Source organism: Cebus imitator, unplaced genomic scaffold (genome assembly GCF_001604975.1).
Source record: "Cebus imitator isolate Cc_AM_T3 unplaced genomic scaffold, Cebus_imitator-1.0 Scaffold18, whole genome shotgun sequence".
Taxonomy (NCBI): Eukaryota; Metazoa; Chordata; class Mammalia; order Primates; family Cebidae; genus Cebus; species Cebus imitator.
In genome coordinates, this window is record NW_016107333.1 from 15,184,202 (window position 1) to 15,208,791 (window position 24,590).

The 24,590-nt window shown below is 34.9% G+C and overlaps 1 long non-coding RNA gene across 5 annotated transcripts in view; it reads left to right on the plus strand.

Annotated features, from left to right (window-relative positions):
- LOC108294445 overlaps nucleotides 1-24,590 on the plus strand; it is a 106,096-nt gene that overhangs the window by 47,616 nt on the left and 33,890 nt on the right. For all 5 annotated transcript variants that reach the window (XR_005197875.1, XR_001821041.2, XR_001821042.2 and 2 more), the window contains one exon: nucleotides 23,186-23,390. This is a non-coding gene — a long non-coding RNA (uncharacterized LOC108294445). The remainder of the gene's footprint in view (nucleotides 1-23,185; nucleotides 23,391-24,590) is intronic.

Here is a 24,590-nt window from a genome sequence, read left to right on the forward strand (position 1 = left end):
TGATGCATTACACTTTTAATATATAAACCAGATGGGTAGACTGAAAAATATAAACATTTGTGACCACATTAGATTTTATATTATAGTATAATTAAAAGGCATTTATTAGCTATCAAGCTATCTTTTTAACTGTCCAAATTTATAACAATTAAAACTTTATAGAATGGCTCAAAACCCTACTTCTTTTATGACTGATTTATCTAATTCATAAAACTAATATGTATTTAACATGAGAGGCATATTGAAATCAAAATAATGGTAAGGCTCTTTCCCTATGTGAAATTCCATCATTATTTTTCAGCGATTAATATAAAATATTTATCAAAAATATTTGTCAATGTGAACTGATAACCTCTTATATTCCAGGTACTGTGCTAGGCTCCAAGATAGAGGTGAATTAGATAAATTATCTGTCTTGATGTTGTCAAGTTGGGATGAGAGGAAAAAAATCAATAAATTGCCAGATATAGAAGTAGAGAAAATTTAGTGTCAGTAAATCTCTATGGGGTAACTGGGAAATCTGTCACCTAAAAAATATGATATTTAAGCTGATTGCTGAAACATGCAGAATGAAGATATTAGGGGAATCCTTTTTGTTTTTGAGAGTCTTGCTCTGTCACCCAGGCTATAGTGCAATGGCATGATCTCCACTCACTGCAACCTCCGCCTCCTGGGTTCAAGCAATTCTCCTGCCTCAGTCTCCCAAGTAGCTGGCATCACAGATGTGCACCACCACTCCCGGCTAATTTTTTCTATTTTTAGTGGAGACAAGATTTCACCATGTTGGCCAGGCTGGTCTTGAACTCCTGACCTCATGATCCGCCCACCTCAGCCTCCCAAAGTGCTGGAATTATAGGTGTGAGCCACTGTGCTGGGCCAGGGCATCACTCTAAGCACAGAAAATAACACCTGCAAAAGTATGCCACAGTTATGTGGGGAATTTCAATATGGAGAAGCTCTGAGTGTACATGTATATGAGGAAAAGAAGGTAAATAAGGAGTTAAAAAGACTGATGAGACCAGGTGGTGGTGATGAACTTTGAATGTAAGGCCTGGATTTTTAATCGTGTAGGGAATAGCTGACCAAGGTATATGGTTGCCTGTCTGCTTTCTAAACAGCTTTGTGATTTGAAATGCTGTGTTGTTATTGGGTCTTTTTTTTTTTTTTTTTTTTTTAAGATGGCTAACTCTGCCAACCATGGACAAGTACTGGCATGAGAAGAAATAAGAGAGGAATTGATAGAAATATTTCATTATTTTCCAGCCCCCAAAATAATGAGGTAATTTTAGGCATAGTGATGAGAATGAAAAAGAGGCTAGATTCAAGAACCATTTTTCAGTTAGTATCTGCAAATGTTAGTGACCAGCTGAATGAGATGGACAAAATTGGAGAAGTTAACGATGGCAGTGAATGTTCTGGTTGAATATATATAATGAATGGTAGTGCCACTATGACTTATACTGGATGTAGGCCAATTTAATAAGGAAGGAGAGGGAGATAAATATTGTTTAAAATCCTCTAAGAAATCCTGGCGGAGATCACCAGAGGTTAGTAATATGAACATGGAACTCAAAAGGTTGGGAATGTTTCATTCATATTTAGTATGTCTTGAGACAGATGAGCGTTGAATGGAGGAGGTAGTATTTGTGTGGCTGTAGAACCTTTTTTTTTCCCTCAACATCTAACCTCAACATCTTAACATCTAATGAATGAAAGCATGGAAGAACGCCACAGCTGGGCACTTGGCAAACCAGCTGACATTAAAAGGAGGTATAGAATGGAAGAGTGTGTCAAAGGAGACAAAAGGAAGCAAGAGACACTTAGAACAGAGTGACCCTATAGAAACCAAGGTGAAAATGGTTTTGAGCCAGAAGAAACTCAGTGGTATCAAATTTCACAAAGTTGCCAAGTAGCATAAAGACAGACTGAAGTAACATCAGACTTTGGTTGGAAAAAATGTTTGTGATTATCTCAGAAAGAGTGAATTAGTGAGAATGTAATGGATGGATTAATGAATATGACTTGAGGAAGTTCACAGTCAGCAGTGGGAAGGAGGGAAATAACATGTTATCTACAAGAAGTGGTATGATCAAAGGAAGTCATTTGAAAAAGTAAGAGAGTTGTTCTGAGAAAGTGAGACAGGAAAGATATTTGTAATGAAAGAAAGGAAAAGAAGAGAAACACTACCTAATGAAGCAACTCCTTGGGGAAGTGGAAGAGAGTATGAGCTAATGCTGTGGATAGAAAAAGTATGCTTCCCTCCCCCAAGATTGGAGGAAAGAAGCTAAGCGTGACTGTCAACTGGTAAAATGGGATTTTCTCCTCCAGGTATCTTTTATCCTTTAGGAAGGAAGAAGCAACGTGGTCACTTGAGAGTGGGCAAAAGGAGAATTGTAGAGATTGTAATAGCTGGTTTGAAGAGTAGGGCAGGGAGCTGAGCAGATGCAAGTGAAGATGCAGTGAGATGCCAAGTTAAGACTGGAAACTATCCCCTTATCCTGGCATCAGTCTGTCCAGGGTGTAATTTTTTTTTTTTTAAGCATCTTTGAGTGGCTTGAGAGCAGGAGTAGAGGAAATCTATTGATTGATTTACTCAGATTAGGAGGTTAATTCAGGAGTTTAACAGAAGGACAGGAAGGCAAAATAGAAATGTCTGAAAATAGTAATGTAGTGGGGCAGAAACCAGACAGTCAAGAATTACAACATTGCTTCTGCTTTTTACTACAATCTTGGAGGTTTAGAAAGAAAGGCTTAATTTATTCAGAGGCAGCTTTAAAAGAAGACAAATATTTAGACAGAAATCAGCTTCTCTCTTTACTAGATTCATCATTGTGGAAGACAGCATAAATGGAGGAAACCTAGACTCACTGGGTTAATTTTCTTGCGTTTTTATAGTAAAATGAGTTCTCAGAAAGTTCATCCTTTGACTAGGATTTTAACCAGGAGACTGTTGTTACTTTGTTTCAACAGCTGTCTGTGTTACTGCTTTCATTCTCCCTTGCATGCTAGTTAGCATGGAATACTAAAAGACTGACTTTTGGAAAGGGAGCACTATAAATTTATTTTTAAAGATTTCATCATAGGCATACGGCTGATAACTTGAGTTTCTCTGATCTCTTGATATCTTAAGTCAAACCTTTAATTTACTGTTATTGAAATTTGTTGAAGTGTGCCTTCAAGTATAAAAAGCTTTTTCATTAGTTTGTTGTGTGGGATATGGCATAGTGGACTATATACTGAACTTGCAAGCCAGGTTGTGCCCTCAGCCACTTAAGTCCAAACACGTCACTTTATATCTTAGGGCCTCAATGTAATTAGCATAAAATAACCTCTGTCCTCTGAAGTTGAGACTAAGTGCCTGCCATGTAGGAGAAATCACCTTATAATAAAATTCCCTTAGGTGGACAACTACATGGGTTCTACATTCTCTCCTTCCCTCTCTTTCCCCCTTTCTTTCCTTCCCCGACCCTTCTGCTCCCCTCTCATACTGAATAAAGTCAGAATATTCTGGAGACAAATATAAGATCAAACATCACCTCCTTATCCCTCACTCCAGTCCCCAGTGCAGGTGCCCTAAATTGATAGAGGTGTCCCTCTGTTTTCCTAGTGCAAATGTGATTCATTCAATTACACAGCCAGTCAAAAATATTTATTGAATGCCTGTTGTGTGATAGGCAACTTTTTGGGTGATGGTGACATCAGGGAACCTAATTCTCTGTAATACTATTTTTATTTTACTGTGTTAAAATTTTATCCTAATTTTTATGACTTCCCCACTAGACTATAGCTACCTGGGGAAAATAATTGTGCCTTATTTCCTCAAATCGAAATGGTCTAGCACAGTGTTTGACGCACAGTGGGTGCTCAATAAAAGATTGTTGGATAAGTCAATTATTAGCGGATAGATTAATATACATGTACACTGATTTATACCCTGAGATTTATAAGAGAGGTATCTGCTATGTTTAATTCAAAGAAATACATTTAATTAACTTGTTCTGTGACCTTAGAAATGAAGCAAATGTAGGATTTTAGAGAAAGTTACAGTTAAATTTCTCTGATAAACAGTTTCTGAGGTGCCAAAAATAGATAGAGGCATAGAAAAATTATATTCATAAAAACCAGAGGGGCAGGTTAAGCCCATAGAGAAAATAAGATCTTTGGTTTTCATTGTTAGATCTAATAAGTGATTTCCATGAGCCACTTATTCATTTTGTAATTGAGCAAGTAATAAAATGAATTGAGCATCCATACTTTGTTACAAATGAAAATGGACCATTTTGTGCTGTTATTTAATATGAAAGTAAATTTTCACGATAGTTTAAAAATTGATATATTGTGTGTTCATAATGCTACTATTCAAAGAGGTGATTATCCAGTTTCTTGCAGTAGAATATTAGTTATTCTACTTGAAAGGAATATTTTCACCAAATTGGCAAATTCTTCTCTTTATTGGTCAAAGTTGCTGTAATCTTTGATCACATAGGGAGTTACTTCCTTCAGCCCAGTATGTGAAAACAAACATTTGTCCTGCATGTTCACTCTATGTGACATCTACCAAAATAGTCAAAAATTTAAAACAATTCAGCTAATCACTAGTCTATTTTGACCCTTTCCCACCAATCAAGTAGATAGGCTGAATGTTTTTCTCCGGTCACTTTTTTTTAAAGTTGAACTGAGTAGTTAATTTGTGATCGTGTAAACACAATTTATTCACATGGAGTCTGTGGTTGGGATCTTGTTTCTCCTCTCTGGAACCTTTTTATTACTTTCTACTTCATCAATTTCTGCAGCCATAGTTATGAAAATTCAAATTTGACTTAAATTTTGAAATTAAAATTTGTGTTATTTTTCTTTGAGACTGCAACAGAGGAGGGAAATTACCTCAGGGAAAATGTTTGTTTGGTGGATAACTGTAATAAACTGGGAAATTGTACTTCTCTCTCTTTTTTCTTTTTGAGATGGGGTCTTGCTCTGTCACCCAGGCTAGACTGTACTGGCACAATCTCTGTTCACTGCAACCTCCATCTCCCAGGTTCAAATGATTCTCCTGCCTCAGCCTCCCAGGTAGCTGGGACTATAGACATTGCCACCAGAAGTGGCTAATTTTTGTATTTTTAGTGGAGACGGAGTTTCACCATGTTGCCCAGTTTGGTCTCGAACTCCAGACCTCAAGTGATCCACCTGCCCAAAGTGCTGGGATTACAGGTGTGAGCCACTGCGCCCAGCCTGTACTTCTCTTTATTTGAGCAAATACAAATTACTCCAGAGGGTTTTTCTTTAGAAATTTGTTGCCAATTTTTCCTTCCATGTTATCTTCCAATTTCCTAAAAACAACTGCATGAGATAGTGAAAAAAATACAGGAAAACAAAACGCCTTTCTTATTCCAAGAAAATCTAACCTAAGACTCAGAATAGCCGTTTTTTTTTTTTTTTTTTTCCTTTTTTCAGACGGAGTCTTGCTCTGTCGCCCAGATCAGAATGCAGTGGCGCAATCTCATCTCATTGCAACNTTTTTTTGAGAGAGTCTTGCTCTGTCACCCAGGCTGGAGTGCAGCAGCACGATCTCGGCTCACTGCAACCTCCGCCTCCCGGGTTCAAGCAATTCTCTGCCCCAGTCTCCCAAGTAGCTGGGATGAGAGGCACCTGCCACAACCCCTGGCTAATTTCTGTATTTTTAGTAGAGATGGGATTTCACTATCTTGGCCAGGCTGAGTCTTGAACTAACCTCGTGATCCATCCACCTCGGCCTCCCAAAGTGCTGGAATTACAGGCGTGAGCCACTGCACCCAGCCAAGATTTGAATTCTAAAGTAACTGATTTTGAATCCTGGGACTGGGAGTTACTTTTAGTGTGACCCACAGCAAGTTATTAATTTTACTATACATCAGTTGCCTTATGTAGGAAATAAGTACTATTTTGAAGAGTAAATGAAATAACTAATTACAGCAGGATTAAAAGTGGAATGTCTGACCGATAGAGAGATACTTACCTTGTAGTTGAAACTGTGGGGTATGACAATGCCAAAATGACTGAGTCCATTGTCTCATAGGCTAGCTAGGGCCATTACTTTACAGTTTAATTCAAAGAAATACATTTAATTAAGTTGATTTGTTTTTATACATACATCTTTTATACACACACCTTCATGTGTATGCCTCTTGGTGTAGTTTTAGCTATTAGAAACACTTAATCTAAACCAAAAAGACAATATTTGATAGTTACAAAGCCCTATATGGTTTTTAGATTTAAAAAATCGGTTTCATGAATAGAGTATGGAAGGGTTCTGGCTCGTCAGAAATGCAAATAAGCAAATATCCAGCAGCTTTAATGGACCGATATATTCTTATATTCATTTGCTAAATATTTATTGGGTGCCCACTATGTACTTGATGTTGAGGATGGAGAGGGAGAGTCAACAAAACAGATCAGAACTTCTGCCTTCATCGAACTTCTATTTTAGTGTTAACCTATAAAGTTAATCTGAAACAAATCTGATGAAGCTGTTGTGAGAGAGAAAGAGAAAGAGGAAATTAGCTCTTATATTACCCATATAGATACAATTTCCAACTACAGTAAATTAGAACTGTAATGAGTTTTATTTTTATTTTGAAGACACCCATATTCTTATGTTTATTTTTGGTGAGGCAAATCAAAATGGGTATTCATAAATTGGAGTGTCTTGGGAAGATAACACCATGAATTTTTCTGAAAATCATTGCTATGGTAAACGGTGTACTATGGGAAATAGGTGAAGGAACTAGATAGGTTATGTCCAGAAAAGAAAAGGGTCAGGAAAAATGATAGCTGACCTCAAGCAGTGAGGAGCTGATTCAAAGGAAAGGCAACAGATGGAGTTTACATTGTTCACTGTAGGACTGGAAGTGAGGAGTGGCAGTTTCTTATAAGGTAGATATTAGCTCAACACAGACCTTTCCAATTAGAAGGGTTATTCTGTAAATAAGAGGTTGGCAAGGAGCAAGAGGTCGCCAGCTTTCTCTTTGCAGAAGGTAACTCAGCAGAAACTGGAAGAACAGGGGCAAGAGTCAAGTCTGTTTAGGAGATTGGCAAAGTGTGCTTTGGATTCTGTGACTCCGAAACACATTCTTGCTCTGTAGTTAATTACTGTAATAATTCATAGCCCAGGAAAGTTCACAGGCAACATATTTCCAGATGACAATGTCCCTGTGGGTTTCTGACCTTTAAGGTTTCCTAGAATTTTGCAACTCTGTAATTATCTCTGTATCTGGAAAATTATATAGGAAAAGACAGTAAAGCTTTTCTTACTTGTCAACCATGTTCAAGAAATATTTTCTGAGCATATGAATTTCACTTTTGTTTTTTAAAATAGTGATTGAAGATTTGCCTTTTTAGATACCACTGCCCCCAACTTCTTTTGGCCAGAATTGAAAATGACAGGTTATTCTAATGCCTGAATATTAATTTCTATGCCATATCTATGTATTTCATTGGCCAAACTTCTATAAATTTTCTGGATTTTGATTAGTTTGTCCTGAACTGTTGACAAGCTAAATTTATCTAACAATTCATTGTATTAAATGCCTGTTCATTCTTGGAAGATATATTGATTTTTTTTTCTTAGCAAAGTGACAAATACCATTTTCATGACTGTAATAGAGATTGATTATGTTCTATGGAACACAGAGAAAGAGCTGATCTTAGTGAGACAACCTTGGGGCTTATAAAAGTGAAAAAATTACTTGAATTAATAATGAAGTTAATGAATTCATCTGTTATGGATGAAATAGAAATGTTTAGAGAAAAATGAAAAGTTCTGCTGCTACACAAACACTGAATGATTAAGACCAGTTTCAGTACTTCAGAGGTGCTGATTTTGTGAAACCTTTTAAAAAGTTAATACTCGTTGTTTTCAAAGCTAAAGCTATGATATTGATCTCTGGCTTACCTAAGCATGCTGTATGATAGTAATTATATTGAAAGACATTTTTCAAGTAAGTTAGGACAAAAGTAAATCATGATCAATGAAAACTAAATTTGAACTATTAAGAAGTCTATGGGGAGCAGGCTATGTTTCTGATATGGTTTGTGCTTTAACATTTCACTAGTTTCCTTTTCACTCTTAACTCTTTATAGTTAGGCCTAAACTAAACCAAATGTTGATGTGCTTTTATTATTTTGCCTTGCTGCTCAGTATCACTTTCCTTATAACTTAAAAGGCATTATTACAAATCAAAAACCAAAAAAATCTACACATCTATCATAGTCTGAATGTATGTTTTAGAGAACAAATAGCAATAAGAAACAAAGGGAAGTTGTTTCTTCTCTAAAAACATACATTCACCATAGACTGAATGTATGCTTTTAGAGAAGACCATATCTGAATGTATGTTTTTAGAGAACAAATAAAAATAAGAAGCACAGGGAAGTTTAAGATGTTGAAGTAAGTTGTGGCAGACCCCGAAAACGTTGCATGGGTAAAATACAAAATTACTTTTCTGAAAAATCTTTAAAACAGGGAAACCGGTTCATGTCCACTTAAAGAACTTGCCAATTTCTTCGTCTTCTATCCCCGTCACCTTAGCAGTATACCAAACACAGTATCAAGCACAGAGTAGGAGCTCAATAATAATTGTTAAGTGAATAAACAAATTTCCCCAAAGAAATAAAAATCATCATCGCAATCAATGTTTGTTGAGCTACTAATTTGTGCCATAGAACTTATGTATTTTATCTCTAATATTTGTAATGTTTACATGGTTACAGGGCGGTAAGTCCCAGGGGTGGGGTGAGAAGAAAAAAAAAAGAGCATTTATGAAGCTGAGTAATATGTAAATAGCTTCTGAAAATACATGTTTATGTATTTGGTATGATTATGAAGGAAAATGGCCATGCCTGAGGATTTGAGATTCACTAGATAATTTACTGTGGGTATTTTTCATCTGTGATTGTACTGTATTTTGAAGTAATGTGCTATTATTTTAAAATATTTTCCAATTGCTTCACATATATACTTTATCTCTTCTATAAACTCTTTGTTAGTAATTTTTTTCTTTTTGGTCCTTCCTAGATGCTCTCTGTATCGTCTAACTTTGTATTCAAAGAGTTTCTAAAAATTATATGTCATTCCTCTGATGAATATCCAGTTTTTAGAGATGTGTGATACAGAAACTATGTCAACAATAGTTGACTGTTTCTTTTTATCATATATCTTGAGAAATCCTTTATATCATTTTTTTCCCTTTTACTGAAATTGTAATTTTGCATTATGGAAAGAATACTTTTGCTCAAGAACCTAATGTTTGCTCATATTCTCAGAGTTTGTATTACATGGCTTTGAAAGTAACTTCAATAAAACAACAGGTGTAGGTTATGCTAATTGCTATCCCATTTATAAAACACTGCAGTAAATAGTTTTCTTATCATTTCCTATCTGAATATCCTTGGAAAAGCTGAGCATCTCCCTGTAACATACACAGCCAGCAATGGATACATGTGTAACAGTGGTGCTATTAAATATTTGAAAACTTGATTCAATGTGTATTGAATATACATTTATAATTTGTAAATTTATAATTTACTTTTTTTCTTCGTATTTCTTACAATTGGGAGTGAAGCTAGTTTAGAACAAATTGCTGAAAAATTGGTAAGTAAACCCTAAAACTAAATAAATCTACCTAACTGTATAGAAAAATTCAGTTCAAAGAACCTTTCTGACTCAAAAGATTTATGTTGGTTTTGCGTTATTTTAGAAATACCTAATAGTATTATTATGAGTGGTATAGTCTTATGAAAGGTATGTAATGAATGATCAAGTATCACAATTATATAATTTAGCCTATAAGTTCTAGTATTATGTGTGTATATTTATCTCAGACTCTACTCTTTAAAGATTAGATATTATAAATACGAAGTTTCCTCCTATCAGATGGAAAGATTGATAGATGAATAAAAATGGAAAGCTTTGTGTAACATAGAAGTCAATACATACATCATTCACTTTTTCAAATGGTTTTTAAAGACTGTAATTTCACTTAATTTTGAGAATTAATCAAACAGAAAGGAAGCCAGCTTCTCCTTCATACCATCTTCAAGTGACACTATTTTCTGAAGTTATTTAAAATCCTGGGCAAGCATTTAACAGATTTTTCAAATACTATGTAATATTTTTAGCTACTTCAAAGTTAGATTTTAAGTTTATTGTTACAGAAGAGTTTTGCTCATTGTTAAAAAGATCTGAGTGATACAGATGTGTAAAATACCCCATCTTCACTTCTTTTCCCATTCTCCAGATCTGCTAAAGTTTTTCTTTAAAGAAAAGCATACACATATACACATAGAAACATTGCTTTTTTCATTAAAAATTGGATTATTCTATATGTATTTTCCTATAATTTGCTTGTTCAAATCAATTATGTATCTTGAACATTATCCCATAATAGGTTTTTCAGAATTTGAGGTAATAACTGTGTCGTTTTCTATATTACACATGCACCTGATATAACTATGCCTTTGCTGATGTTCTTGTAAATTGTATTATACTTTTTTCTGCAAATTAATAATTATATGAACATCTGTGTGTGTGTGTTGTGTGTGTGTGTGTGTGTGTGTGTTAACTATTTATCAGTATGAGCTTCTGAGCTACTATAGTTAATTTTCTAAGCTAGACTATAGTCACTTTTTTACTGTTAAGGCGTATGTGCATTAAAATTTTTCTTACATATTGCCAGTTGTCCCTTGAAATGGTGTATCGATTTGAACTCCCATTAATAAGTGTTAATTGTCCTTTTCTCAGGATCTTCACTAGCACTGAATATTACTAAGTCTCTTAATTTTTAACAAATATTTCTGTATTTATGAATTATTTGTTAATTTTTCTAATAATTACCAAAAACTTATTTTTGATGAGATTTGGATTAAGGGCTTCTGTTTTTCAGAGAATTGAGACTATTGATATTTATTTGGAGCAAAGATGAATATTATTACCATACGCGGTTAAAATTTAAAAATTCTCATTTGAATTTCTTGCCCGCAGTTTCTTCCTGCTCTCTTAACCTTGCCTTCCCAAAGTTCTTTAGCACTATCCTTTAGTTCACTTCTCTCAAAATGCTTTAAATGTTTCCCACAGTCTCACAGAAATTAAAAATAATATCATAATTTGTGCACTTGTTCAAAAATACAGTTTCCATGTCTCTTCTCTGAAGATTCAAATTCTCAGTGTCTGGATCGGTGTGATAACCTGAGTTTTCGATAAGAACGTTAGGTGATTCTCAAGACTATCTTGATACAGATTGGAAGAAAAAGTGTAGCTTGTTTATGTAGTAGTCAAGACTACTTGTAATTACTTTTGTTACCTTTTTAACTTGCTTGTGTCTCTATCCTCCAGCCAGATGGAATCATACATTCCCTCTCAAGCTCTCTCAGACTGGATTCTAGGCTATTCTGTGTCTGTTCTTTCCCTCTGGAAGACCAATTCCCTCCTTTCTACTTCTGTCTTTACTTTATCAAGTCCTAAATCAAATCCCACCTTTTGCATTTTTTAGAGAAAATGCCTTGTTCTGTCATCCAAGCTGGAGTGCAGGGGTACAATCATGGCTCACTGCATTCTCAATCTCTGGGCTCAAGGATCCTCCTGCCTCAGCTTCCAGAGTAGCTGAGACTATAGGCACCTGCCACCATATCCAGCTAATTTTAAAAAAGGATGAGGTCTCACTTTGTTGCACAGGCTGGTCTTGAACTCCTGGCCTCAAGCTATTGTCCTGCCTTGGCCTCCCGAAGTGTTGGGATTGCAGGTATGAGCCACTGCACCCAGCCAAACCTCACCTCTTCAATGAAGAATTCTATATCTGTATCCCTCAATGGTCAGCTTCTGTATCATATATCTTCACCATACATTTGGTACTTAAGGTTTAATATTGTTACTTATGGCTCATGTGTAATTCTTCTCTTTGTCCCTGGCAGTCCCTTATACGTAATGAACATCTTAAAAATGTATTGGCTGGTTGAGTGAGTGATAATGTAATTAGACTATGAGGGAGCAAGTCAGAGTCTGTACATCAATCCCAGGAAATCACTTCTTGACATTTGGTGACTTGTTCTACTCCAGGGAGATTCCATTGCTGTCACTTCCAATTGGATATAGCTTATTTTGGTGACTACAACAAAAGCTAATGCTCACCATTTGTTCGAGTTTATTAATTGTGTATTTGAATCAGTCTACATCAAGCACTTGACAAATTTATCCATACAAAGGTTAGAGTTTTAAAATTTTATTTAAAATCTAATGTTATACAGTCATATAATTTTTTCCCCAGTAAGCCTGTGTTCCCAAAGTCCCAGTTTGCTTAGCTTTTTTAAAGTAGTTCAGCTTCTTAAAAGAAAACAGTTTTGATGTTCAGAATCAGTTCCTATCAGTTGCTACATCACAACTTTTTGGTGAGATCATTAGAATAAATACATTTGTCAAAGGCACAGAATCCTAAGTGCCTGTGCTATCTTCTTACTATATAGAACCAGGCTATATAATTTAGTTTAGCTTTAAGTATAATGTGGTAAAATTGAAATATACTTCATGCTACTAAAAATGACAATATTCTGAGAATGGAAAAAAACTGGCATACATTTACAAATGTTATTCAAGATTGTCTCAAGAAAAGCACTATTCATTTGGAAAAAATAATTGATCATGAAGTACACACATTGCAAATGCTATTTCAAGGAATAGGAAATTTTACACTATCTACTTCTCTTATTTTGAAAGTTAAGTACTTGGTAAAGTCACCTTGGAAAAATGGAGGTGATTTATTAATTTATTATTTGCCTGGACTGAAAATGTCTTGTCAACTAAAAAGATATCCATCAGATGTATATATTTCTTTCTCTTAAAGCTAACAATTTAGTACATTAGGAGAACGTCTTTGGCCATCCTGGTCTCCTGTAGGTTTGACTATGGAGGAGCAGGTGCGAGCTTCCAAAGTGTCTTTACAAGTGTCACAGTGGGGCTTCCCTCCCATGCCTCCGCAGGAGACAGCTCATCTGTTTAATCCTTATGTTTTAGTCAACCTTTCTTATTATGCAGACAGGGCTCTGAGGCTCAGCTGGATTTTTGACTCTTTGAATGAATTGATGGGGCTCTTTGATCTTAACTGTGTACTGCATCTGTTTCATCTTTCCTCTTAATGCAGTCTTCCATACTCCGATTTTAGCTGGTGCTCCTAAAATAAATTAATAATTATACAAACAAATAAAAATTGCCATTATAAAACCAAGACACAAATCCACTTTTCATCTTGGCCTTTTTTTTCCTTTTTAGCATGATAAACTTTCTCAAAAAAATTCCCAATTTTTAATTCTGTTGCTTTATAAGGGACTACCAGACTTTAGAGTATTTAATTATGTGCCTATGAGTGCGTATGTGTTTTGTAGGATCAGGTTTGCATAAAAAATGAGAACTGCCAATCTTTGCAATTTAATCAATTGTATGATGGCATGATATCTTTTTAATAGACCATGTTGGAGCAAAAGGCGTACAACCTATGTAGAAAAATCTACCATGGAAACATAAAGATACTGCTGGGCAATGTTCCTCTGTTTGATAGGAGTGAGATAGTCTGAGTTGCAGAGAAAAACCGAATAGAACAAATCCACACAGAGAATCCATTCTAGGTCATAGGGTGCTAAAATATCATCTTTCTCGAAACAAATCTTTAAAATGAAACATGTATATTCTTGTGTGAGGTGGGAGTGATGGAATATTGAGGGAACAGTGGAGGGATATTATTTGCTTACCCACCTGAAATCATGTAGTTATGATTAATTGAGCTGGAAAGTATCCATTTGATCTGAGTAATCTTTTATATTCCAATCTGATATTTTGGAGACTTGTATTAATTCTTTTTAATTCTCTAGAATCTTCATTTATCTTTAAGTATACCATGATCTTGTGATGATAATGTAATGTCAAAGCTGTCAGAATAATTTCAGCTGAGCAAAATACTGATGTATTCTAAGAGCCAAAAGCACTTGAGAGAGTTACGAAAAAGTCTCTCTCCAAGAGGAAGAATATTGTGATAATGGCCTTTTGGTTTATTAAACATTTACTTTATCCATATATATATATATATATATATATATACACACACTAATAACCATTTATGAACTATCAGTATACATTTTTCCTTAGTTACACTGAGATATAAATTATAAAGAATTTGATTTCTAATCATAACTCTATAATACTGCTGTTTTAAAATATTCAGATAACTATTTTCCATTCAAAAGTATTTCTCAAGCCCCCGCATAGTACTCAATTCTGAACTAGGGAGATTTTCGTCACTATTTTTGTACTTCCCATATGGAATCTGAGAATAACTGTGCAGGAAGGAAATGTGAAAGGTTACTCAATTCTTCTTTAGGCAGAGCCTCTCTGAAACCCCCTAAAGATAATTTACCCCCCAGTATTCGGCTTATCTGTCTCAGCTACCAAGTGAAATGAGGCTTTATTTATTTATTTATTTATTTTCCCAGTTAAACCTTAAGTTCAGAAGAAAGGATCTAGCAATCAGCCAAGGACACATAGTTGGTTTCAGCAAGCATTTTATTTAGGTTACCTGACTTTATGTTTTAGTTTCTTATCTCACACCCTTGATTGCTGTGTTTCTTCTATTAAAGTGAAAGAAAAATGTCTACACTCTTAGTCTATGATAATTTTGTGCTACTTGAACTTGTGAAAGTTATAATCTGGCCTCTTTTGCATAAAGTGGATCAACACCCACCATTTTATTTCCATGCTTTCTTGTGATTTATAAGGTCCTAAAAGTTTCAACTTTGTTAAAACATGTCCATTTGCTCCACTGATGTAACTCTCAGGTAAGTGCATGTTACTACCTGAGAATTTATTTAAAAGCTGCTTAATTGCTCCATGCACATTTCCTTGTATTCATCAATTCTGACCTATATCCATTCTTAACTTGCTTTCTTATTACTTCCTAATAATAGCTGGGTGAGTAAATTTACCTCCATGATTCTTCTTAAATGTGAAAAGTGATTCTCTGACGTTGTTCTTCAGAAACAGTAGGAGAGAAAACACATTGGCTATATGGGTTAGATATAATTTCTAGAATTCTTCCTAAATGTGGAAAGTGATTCTCTTACATTGCTTTTCAGAAACAGCAGGAGAGAAAACGCATTGGCTGTATGGGTTGAGATATAGTTTCTAGCTATGGTCTGCCATTAAATGCCCTTGTACTCTCTGATCATGCCTTTTGCTTTATGCTTATACATGGCCTCACTTCCTGACCGTCTCCTATACCTATAAACTTTCAGAGACTCAACCTTAGGTTCCACAAATTGCCCAAGGCTATGTTACTTTTAAACTCAGAAGTCTGAACAATCCATTAGTGGGTCATGAAATCAACTTAGTAGATCATAACCTAGGTTAAAAAAAGTAATAAAAAGATTAAAAATATGAATGCATTGCATGTTAGTAAGGGTATTGTTACATGAATATATTTTTTCAAATATATTTCAAGTATGTGTGTATGTGCTACTTGGTTGTATGATAAATATTTTCTTACCATAGACCTCAGTCAAAAAAGCCTGAAAAACAAAACACTGAGTTGGATCATATAGCCTCTAATAAGCTTTTGTGTGGATTATGGGCTTTAGAATTTAGAGGATTATTTTACCATATCCAAATTTGATTATTTTTTTCACCAATTATCCTCCACAAAATCAAGGGCATTAGCTCACAGCAATAGGCAAATAATAATGGAAGCTTAGTAAATGCTTCCAGAATTGTTGTAAGCTAGCTGTATCAGCTTCCTAAAGGTAAAATATTCTTACTGATTGAACCATTTGGCTTTAGGTAGTTGTATAAGAAAGAGACACGAGCATTTAGTTGCACAAACAAAGCATACAGTTCACAGAAAAAGGATTGTGTTAATACCTTATTTTGTTGTTGGGCCAAGCAGAATGAATATAAACTATGACTGTATACTTGTGTTATGACAAGAAAGGAAATAACAATTATTGCTCTTTTAAAATATCTCAAGATTAAAATCTTTGCCTTTCATGTAAAAACAGCTTTGTAAATGTGACCATTGTTTTTATTGGGAATAATATGTGGGGAATAGGGAGAGATTAGTCAATGGGGACAAAGTTATGGTTAGATAGGAAGAATAAGTTCAAGTGTTATGTTCGGTTAACAGCCTTGTATTGTATATTTCAAAATAGCTAGAAGAGAGGATTTTGAATGTTCTCATCTCAAAGAAATGACAGAGATATGAGTTGATGGATATGCTAAATACTAATTTGATTATTATACAATTTATACATGTATTAAAACATCAGACTGTACTCCATAATAGTTATTACGTGTGAATTAAAACAATTATGAAGAGTGATATAATTTTTTCCTTGCCTCTGTATCCACCAGAAGTTAACATAGGGATGAAGTTCTAATCGTACTACTATTGCACGCTTGCGTCTTATCTCATGACTGAGAAATATTTAAGTGCTGTTCAGCAAGGTAAGCATGAGAGAGAGAAGATAAAAATTCACATAACTATATGGTTGAATATCCATTGTGTTCTTTACAAAGTATATCATTCTTTCTGTCACATCCATGGTGAAATATAACCTTGTTATTACACAACCACCAGCAGCAGCAGCAGCATTTGAGAGCTTAGCAGAAATGTAGAATGTCAAGCTCCATCCTGGACCTACTGAATCAAAATCTGCATTTTAGCAAGATCTCCAGGTGATATACACAATCATTAAAGTTTGAGAAGTCCTGGTATACAGGATAAGTCTTACCAATTGCTGTATAGACCTATGTTAATAACATTTGCTCTGGAAAAGAAAAATTAACCAATAGAAAGGGCCAGCAACTTTTCATACCCTAAAGCTACGATTGACCACCTAATGACATTTAAAATTACGATGCTGCCAATGACACTAATTCTGCTGTGGGTAACACCCACTATCAGGTGCTCCCAAGTGTTGGCCATTTTGTCTAATATGTCAACTTGTCAACTAACCTGTTTAATTATCATCTAGCTCCTGAGTTTTATGCTATATTACAGACAAGACAGTTGAGGCAACAGGTTGTCTAGCATCACCACCTCCTTATAAATACAAGCATTCTGATTATTAGCATCAGGTATGCTTAAGGTAGAGCCTGTGACTGGGAGCTGAACCTTTTCAAAGTTAGACAGACTATTTGTTTCAGATAAAGAAAAAACATGACACTTGAAATATTCCTATGAATGTGTCCATTGAAATTTGTTTAGATAATATTTCTAATGAGCAATATGTTCTTCAATTTGCCTATTTGAAAAAATAAGGAAATCCTTCTGTTTGAAGCCCATATCACATGTTCAGTCTATCAGATCACAATTTGTTACGTATTATGTGCCGTGTGTCAGCTTAAGCCCCACTGGAGGTTCTTAGCCCTGGACATTTTACTGACATCTAAAGGATGCCTTGAGAATGAGCTTCCTTTCTGAGGACAAATATTTGTATACTTGTAACATGGAGAAAGGACTCCTTACTTGAAGCGACTTTAGAATTGTACAGAATATAGAAACGCAGTTTGTCTCTCATGTGCTAAATTAAATCCTTTTAAAGGAAGACATCTTTTGAGAAAGGAGGTGCAGAAATATCAACATTTTGACATTTATTGGGTGACAAAAATCAGCTCATGCAACAAATGGTTTTGAAAATAGCATTGAAATGGGAATTGGAAGCAACAAGTAGTGAGGTCATGTTATGGTAAAGAAAAGCAATGCTGTGTGTACTGCTGATCAACTAGGTAGACTTCAGCTGATGGATCATGTCCACTAGCACGGGAAAGGGAAGAATTTCTATAAATGAACTAGAATAGACTAATTGTACATTCAAGTAGGAATAATGAATGTTTAAAAATTATTAAATTGGTTACTGGTTTAAAAGGAGAGCTACATATATAACATAAATTCATGCAACTTCAAAGGGTATACTGTGGAAGGTAGTTCCTTACCCTCTTCTGTCCCCAGACCCAAGCTTCCCTACTAACACAACCACTATGAGCAGCTCCCTGTATATTTTTCAGAAATATCCTCTAAATACCTCATAAAGAGACATGAAATATCCTCATAAATAAATATTATATGCCAAATCCTTGTTAAACAAAAGGATAGTATACCAGGGGTCCCTAATTCTTCCCTGGCCACAAACCAAAGCACATGTCTGTGGCCTATTAGGAACCAGGCCGCACAGCAGGAGGTGTGTGGCTGGCAAGTGAGAGGAGCTTCATCTGTGTTTTCAGACACTCCCAATCACTTACATTACCACCTGAGCTTTGCCTCCTCTCAGATCAGCGGTGGCCTTGATTCCCGTAGGAGTGCAAACCCTGTTGTGAACTGCGTATGTGAAGGATCTGGGTTGCACGCTTCTTATGAGAATCTAATGCCTGATGATCTGTCACTGTCTCCCATCACCCTCAGATGGAACCATCTAGTTGCAGGAAAACAAGATCAGGGCTCCCACCGATTCTACATTATGGCGAGTTGTATAATTATTTCATTATGTATTACAATGTAATAATAACAGATATAAAGTGCACAGTAAATGTAATGCACTTGAATCATCCTGAAACCATCCCCCACACCACTTCTGGTTCATGGAAAAATTGTCATCCATGAAATTGGTCCCTGGTGCCAAAAATGTTGGGGACTGCTGTAATATACAATACACATTGTTCTGCACCGTTCTTCTTTCCCTTAAAATATATCATAGAAATAATTTCATATTGCTACTCCTACTTATACTTTATTCATTTTAATGGCTCCATGGCATTTCACAGTATAAATTTAACATATTTTATTTAACCAGTTAGCTTTGGTGACATTTTAGCTCAGTCTCAGTCTTTTGCTATCATAGAATAGTGCTGCAGCTAGGATCCTTGTCCATGTATTATCAAGCATATGTGATGATATATATGTCCAGGTCTTCACATTCAAAGTCTTGATTTATTTTTACTAAAACTGGGTAAGCAATGGGGAAAAAATAACCAAGTAGCATAGGAGGCATGGTAATAATAATAATTGAAAATAGTTTCTACTATATGGGAAGTAATTTATAAGTATACATTTAATTCTTATAAATCTGGAGACTATATTAATTACTATTATTATTGTCATCGTTATTACTGATTTAAGTGAGAAAGCTAGGATATGAATTCACCCAAGAAGCTTGGCTTTCGATCCCTTGCTCTTGTTTGCTAGACTGTTTCTTGGTGATTCTGTTGCTACTTTGGCAATGAGAGTGCATTTATTGGCTATCTACCATGTGCTAAGCAGATGACATGTATTAGTCACAGTCTTCATGACAGAACCATGACATGTTGTTGTTGTTGTTTAACAGTCTTAATAAGGTTTAGTATCTTGTCCAAAGTCCCAGACCTAGCAAGCAAGGAGGTAGGAATGACCTGAAGGCAGGATGTCTGACTCTTGAGATTAAGGCACAACAGAGAAGGGAGTTTCAGGTATTGATTCAACATCTAGCAGGCTGGAAGACAGAAAGAAAACTAATCTACATATGAGACTTAATTAAACATATTGAAGTGATAAGAGGGATAGGAAGGGCTGTCACAAGGACCAATGAAAAACAGTTGGTGGCACAACAATAAAAGCATCTGTAGCAGAGAGGAAGGCTTATTGGTCCCTGTGGATCCAAATGGAGTCTTCAGGGGAAATGTTTCCAAATCTAGATTGCTTTGTTCTCACCAACTACTTCATCCATTAAAACATTCCACACCTGTACATTGTATTTATACCTTCAACAACTCATTGTGACATGGTACTTGCATGCCCTAGAGAAAGAATAGCCTTAGATGACTGCTCTGAGTTGGACTTTGTGGCCATAGGGAGCAAGTGCCCACATTAGAAAATAAAAGTAAGAGTGCCGAGAAAAATAGAGCACTGAGATTCTTCAAGGCAATGCCAATTTCTCCAGGTCAATTTCTTGTATTTTAATCTCTGTTTCTAGCAGTTGTGCATCTTTGTAGGTGTGCCATAAGCAGCCATTAAAAAAGGCAAAATTGTTAAGACCTACAGGTCTAGTAAAATTATAAGTCATGTAGATCTTATACAAAGTATAATTTTAACTGAAGTCTTCTATAGCTGTTGGTTATTATTATTGCTGTTATTATCTTATAAATCAATTTTAGTATTTAGACCACGTTTCTGTGTTTGGCCTCTTAAGTTTTGAACACTGAATTTTCCTTGTTTCAGAATATCTTATTTAATGCAGTGAAGTTTTGGTAATATATAATAAGAAAAAAATAAAATGTGTAGCACAAATATGCCAGAATTATTTGTATGCTGGTTATAATAAAAATAATAACTAAGATATATAATGAGTGTTTCCTGTGAGTCAGATAATATGCAGTTTTATATACATTATGTAGTTTAATATTAAGAACCTGTCAGGTAAGTATTACAATTATTATTGTTGTTCCCATTTTATAGATGGAGTCTTTTATTCTACATTTTGAGAGTAACAATTAGAATGGCACTAAAGCAAACTTTTGTAAAAGAAGAAAATATTTTCTAATTCTACAAAACATAGTTTCTAGTTTAACACTTCTTCGTCTTTCTTCAAATATACTCAGTAATCAATATGTGTACAATTTTGTATTCTGCTTTTTAAATTCAGTATAGTCATAAGAAGTTGGTTTTGTCTGCCTTCCTTATTATCATATAATGACTGCCTATGATTAGTTGCCAAAATTTACTTATTAATTTCTTTTTTTGGAGACATTGTTTCCATTCTCTCTTATAGATATGATTGCAATGAAAAACTTTGTGTACTTAGCATATTTTATTCTCTGGGAATTTCCTAGGAAGATGTTCCCTCTAGCCAAAGAGCAAAGATCTTTCTGACTCATTCTAACTTCCTGAGTCAAAGTCATTTTCACAGGAACAAATAGTGAGCATTATTAATGCTTATTTTAAAATCTTAAAAGAAATGTCTACTTTGAACTCTTCAGGAATAAACTCTTTCCAGTATTTTAAAGATATAATTTTGAATAGATATGTTATTAATATATGGTAATCCATAGAAAACCTAAAGAGTGAATTTTTGCATCATTTAACTTTAAAAGTAGGTGAATGGGCTGAGGAGGATGATATATGCAAGGTAAATATTTATTCTTCATTGACATGTATTTCTTGAGAAACTGCTCTTTGCCAGACCATATAGTGGTTGCCAAGGCTATGATAATGGATGGGATACAAACAGCTCATCTCCAAATAGAACATCACTGAAAGTCATATCACGGATTCTTTGTCCTTGACATTGTGCCACAGCATACTCTTGTCCTGACATTTCTGATTTCTTTGTTCTTTTGCTTGTATGGAATCGGACTCATTTCTTACTATCAGCCCAAAACATGAAGGATAAAGAGTATCTTACTCTCAAAAAGATATCTTTATCTATATAGATACATAATTTTTAAGAATTTCTAAAATCATGTTTTCTTTCTCCCATGCCAGCTCTGGTGGGACTTTAGAAACCCTTTTGTCTTCCCAGGATGAAAGTATCTTGCTTCATAGTTTTAGGAATCCCTAAATCGTCTCATCTTCATTGTAGGTATCTTAGGTTGTGTCTACATACATTTATCGGTTTATCTTTGCAGCGCTTTAAGCTAAACAGAGATTTTGGGTTCTCCATGGCAGGGAAGTCCTCATGTAAAAATAAAATGTAATTTAGGATGTGTATCATGAATTATTAATATAGTGCACCATAACTGCGTTTTCACAGATAGAGGTAAAACATTTTAGGTTTTGTTCAGGAGCCAAAAACACATAATTCTTAGGCAAAATCAACTTCAGAATTACATTTCAACTTTTCTCTAAATTTCTCCATCCCAGAAAGACTTACTAATTTGTTGATAAATAGAACTTTATTACTGTATGATACACAATTCTCTTTCAAATTCTGCTGTGCAAACTTTTTATTTTGTTGATACTCAAACACTTCAGTGGTAATTCTTTAGTAAAAATTGCATCAAGGTAATGACTTACCATGTAGATCAAGCCCTTTGCTGCTCCATTGGATGCTTTGCTCTGAAAAATACTGTTATATCATTTAGTAGGTATGTTTCTACTCATTACCTAATATATATTGAAATTTCAGTAAATTCATTATGCATGTGTTGTGTATATTGATCAACCAATACATACACACTTACATATGATTTCAGTAAACTGACTTTTTGAAGGAAAAATTTGTATTAATATAATGATATCTTCCCCAGCTTAAATTTGCATGTTATTTTTAGCTAACATGCCTAAATTAGTTTTCTCACATTATTATATAAAAATAAGGAGATTTGAACTTTTAGGAAAGATAAGTTTCAAGAATTGGATTTTATAGAGTACTTGTCTTCACAAAAAAGGGATAGATGGAGATAATTTCCTTTTTTTAAAAAAATTCATTTATTATACTTTAAGTCCTGGGGTACATGTTCAGAACATGCAGGTGTGTTACATAGGTATACACGTGCCGTGGTGGTTTGCTGCATCCATCACTCTGTCATCTACATTAGATATTTCTCCTAATGCTAATTTCATAATGTCAGAATACTGATTCCACAGGTTGACTTGGGCTACCTCATTGTGAAACTGGCTCTGCCAGATCACAGTCGACTCATGGGCATCACCAACATAGCACAGAGGTAGAGAAGAAAACATTAATACAAGGGCATCTGAAAAAGGAGCTTTGATCGATTTTTTAAAACTTTCCTTAAATTTCTAATATCCTGTAGCCTTAACATTGGGATTGAAGTCCTCCCTGTTGCAACTTAGCACATACCCTGCTGTCTGAACTCAAAACCCTAGGAACTACTGAGATTTGAGTGTATTCTTGGTTCCAAATCAATCTTGTCACTCCTCGGAAAGCAATGCAAGATAATAAGTAGTATTCACCTGATTGCTTTCCTGCTCTGAGACAGCTGGTGACGCATGTCTTCCTGATAACCATGAGTTTCAGATCTAAGGCAGGGATAAAGGGAAACTGGAAGCTCTCGGAATCTAAATGTGACAGTCGACGGCTGAGGAGAGGGTCAGAAGGAATAGAATCTGTGACACGTATGAGAAAGGAACAAAATTTATCTGCTCTGGTTGCAATGATTAGATGTCTCTTTGTCTGGCTTTCCTTACAGTGGGTGACTGATCGTACCCGCCAGCTGGCTAATGTCATAATTAACAAAGTTGCTACTACATCTGCAAAGTTTAATCGAAAAATTTGCCAGTGATATGATGGCATTGTCTCAGAGATCACAAGGGACATGGAGTTGACTTTTGCTCAAGGTGGAACGACAGAGCTGTGTAGGCAAGATGAGAAATTACGAACTTGTTCAGCCAAAGGTATGTTTCTTTCATAATTCCACATCCTAGGTTTTCTTATTAAGATTTTTGTTTGATGGTTCATGGTTTCCTTTTTTGTTTCTTGACCGAATTGAGTCAGAAGAAGATCCAGATGCTTTTTGGGCATTTATAGCATATTCTCTGAAACCTTTTTATTTTTCCTAAATCTGTAAATTTATAATATAACTAAGCAGCTTTTGATGATGAAAATGGAATATAAGGCAATAGTTTGCTTGTTGGGTCTAGCTAATCTTTATCAGTTTTCCGAATAAGTATTTGGTAACAGATATCAATGGTACATTTAGATTGTGTAGCGTCGGATTTATTTTGCTCAACAATGTAAAAGCCGTTGCTCTGCATTATTCTATTGTGTCAACCTAGTTCTAGGACAGGAAAAAAAGCAAGTGTAGTTATGGAATATGTAGAGATTCTATTTTAGTTTCAATATGTGCTCAAAGGAAGGCTAAGGTCTTGACTTTAAGTTACACAAAGTAATTGGGGCTTTTTAAAACAACATTTATAAGGATGACTATCTCTTGAAATTATGTGCTATTCTCCACGGTCAGTCTGGTCATAGACTATTTACGTGTATTTTCTTTTTACCGTGATTTGCTTTGCTTGATTGAGTATTCAGGCTTTGAGGAGTCTCCCAAACCATAGCCTTCCTGTATTGCTAATTAATGAATGTGAATATTGATGAGGAAGGGCACGCGTGTCTGTGTATGTGGCTGTGCACTTAATCTAAGTACAAAGAAGGAGGAAGAGGTCTCAAAAAATATGCAGAAAGCAAGTTTGGGTTATTTATGCCATGTCACACCACTGTTACAGTACCTAGGCAATCAGTTTACAATATAATTGGGGACATGCATTAAGGTTCTTTCCCTCCATGGTCATCCGAGCCACTATATCATGGCAAAATGCAATAATTTGTCTTTTGCCTATTACTATTGTTGTTTGTGTTCACAGCAGTTTTTAAATGTCATGAAATAACATTTTGGAAACAAATTTCGCACAGCATGTATATTTTAATAAGCTCATTTAAAGTTTCTCATGGTTTTATTTCTAATCATGGGAGACTAGATATTATCAATATATTCATTTTAAAATTTGAAGATCACATTTTATATACTCAAATAAGAAATGAATCATTTTATGAGATTATGAATTTTAAAGCCTTTGGGTGTCCAGATAATTTTAAAC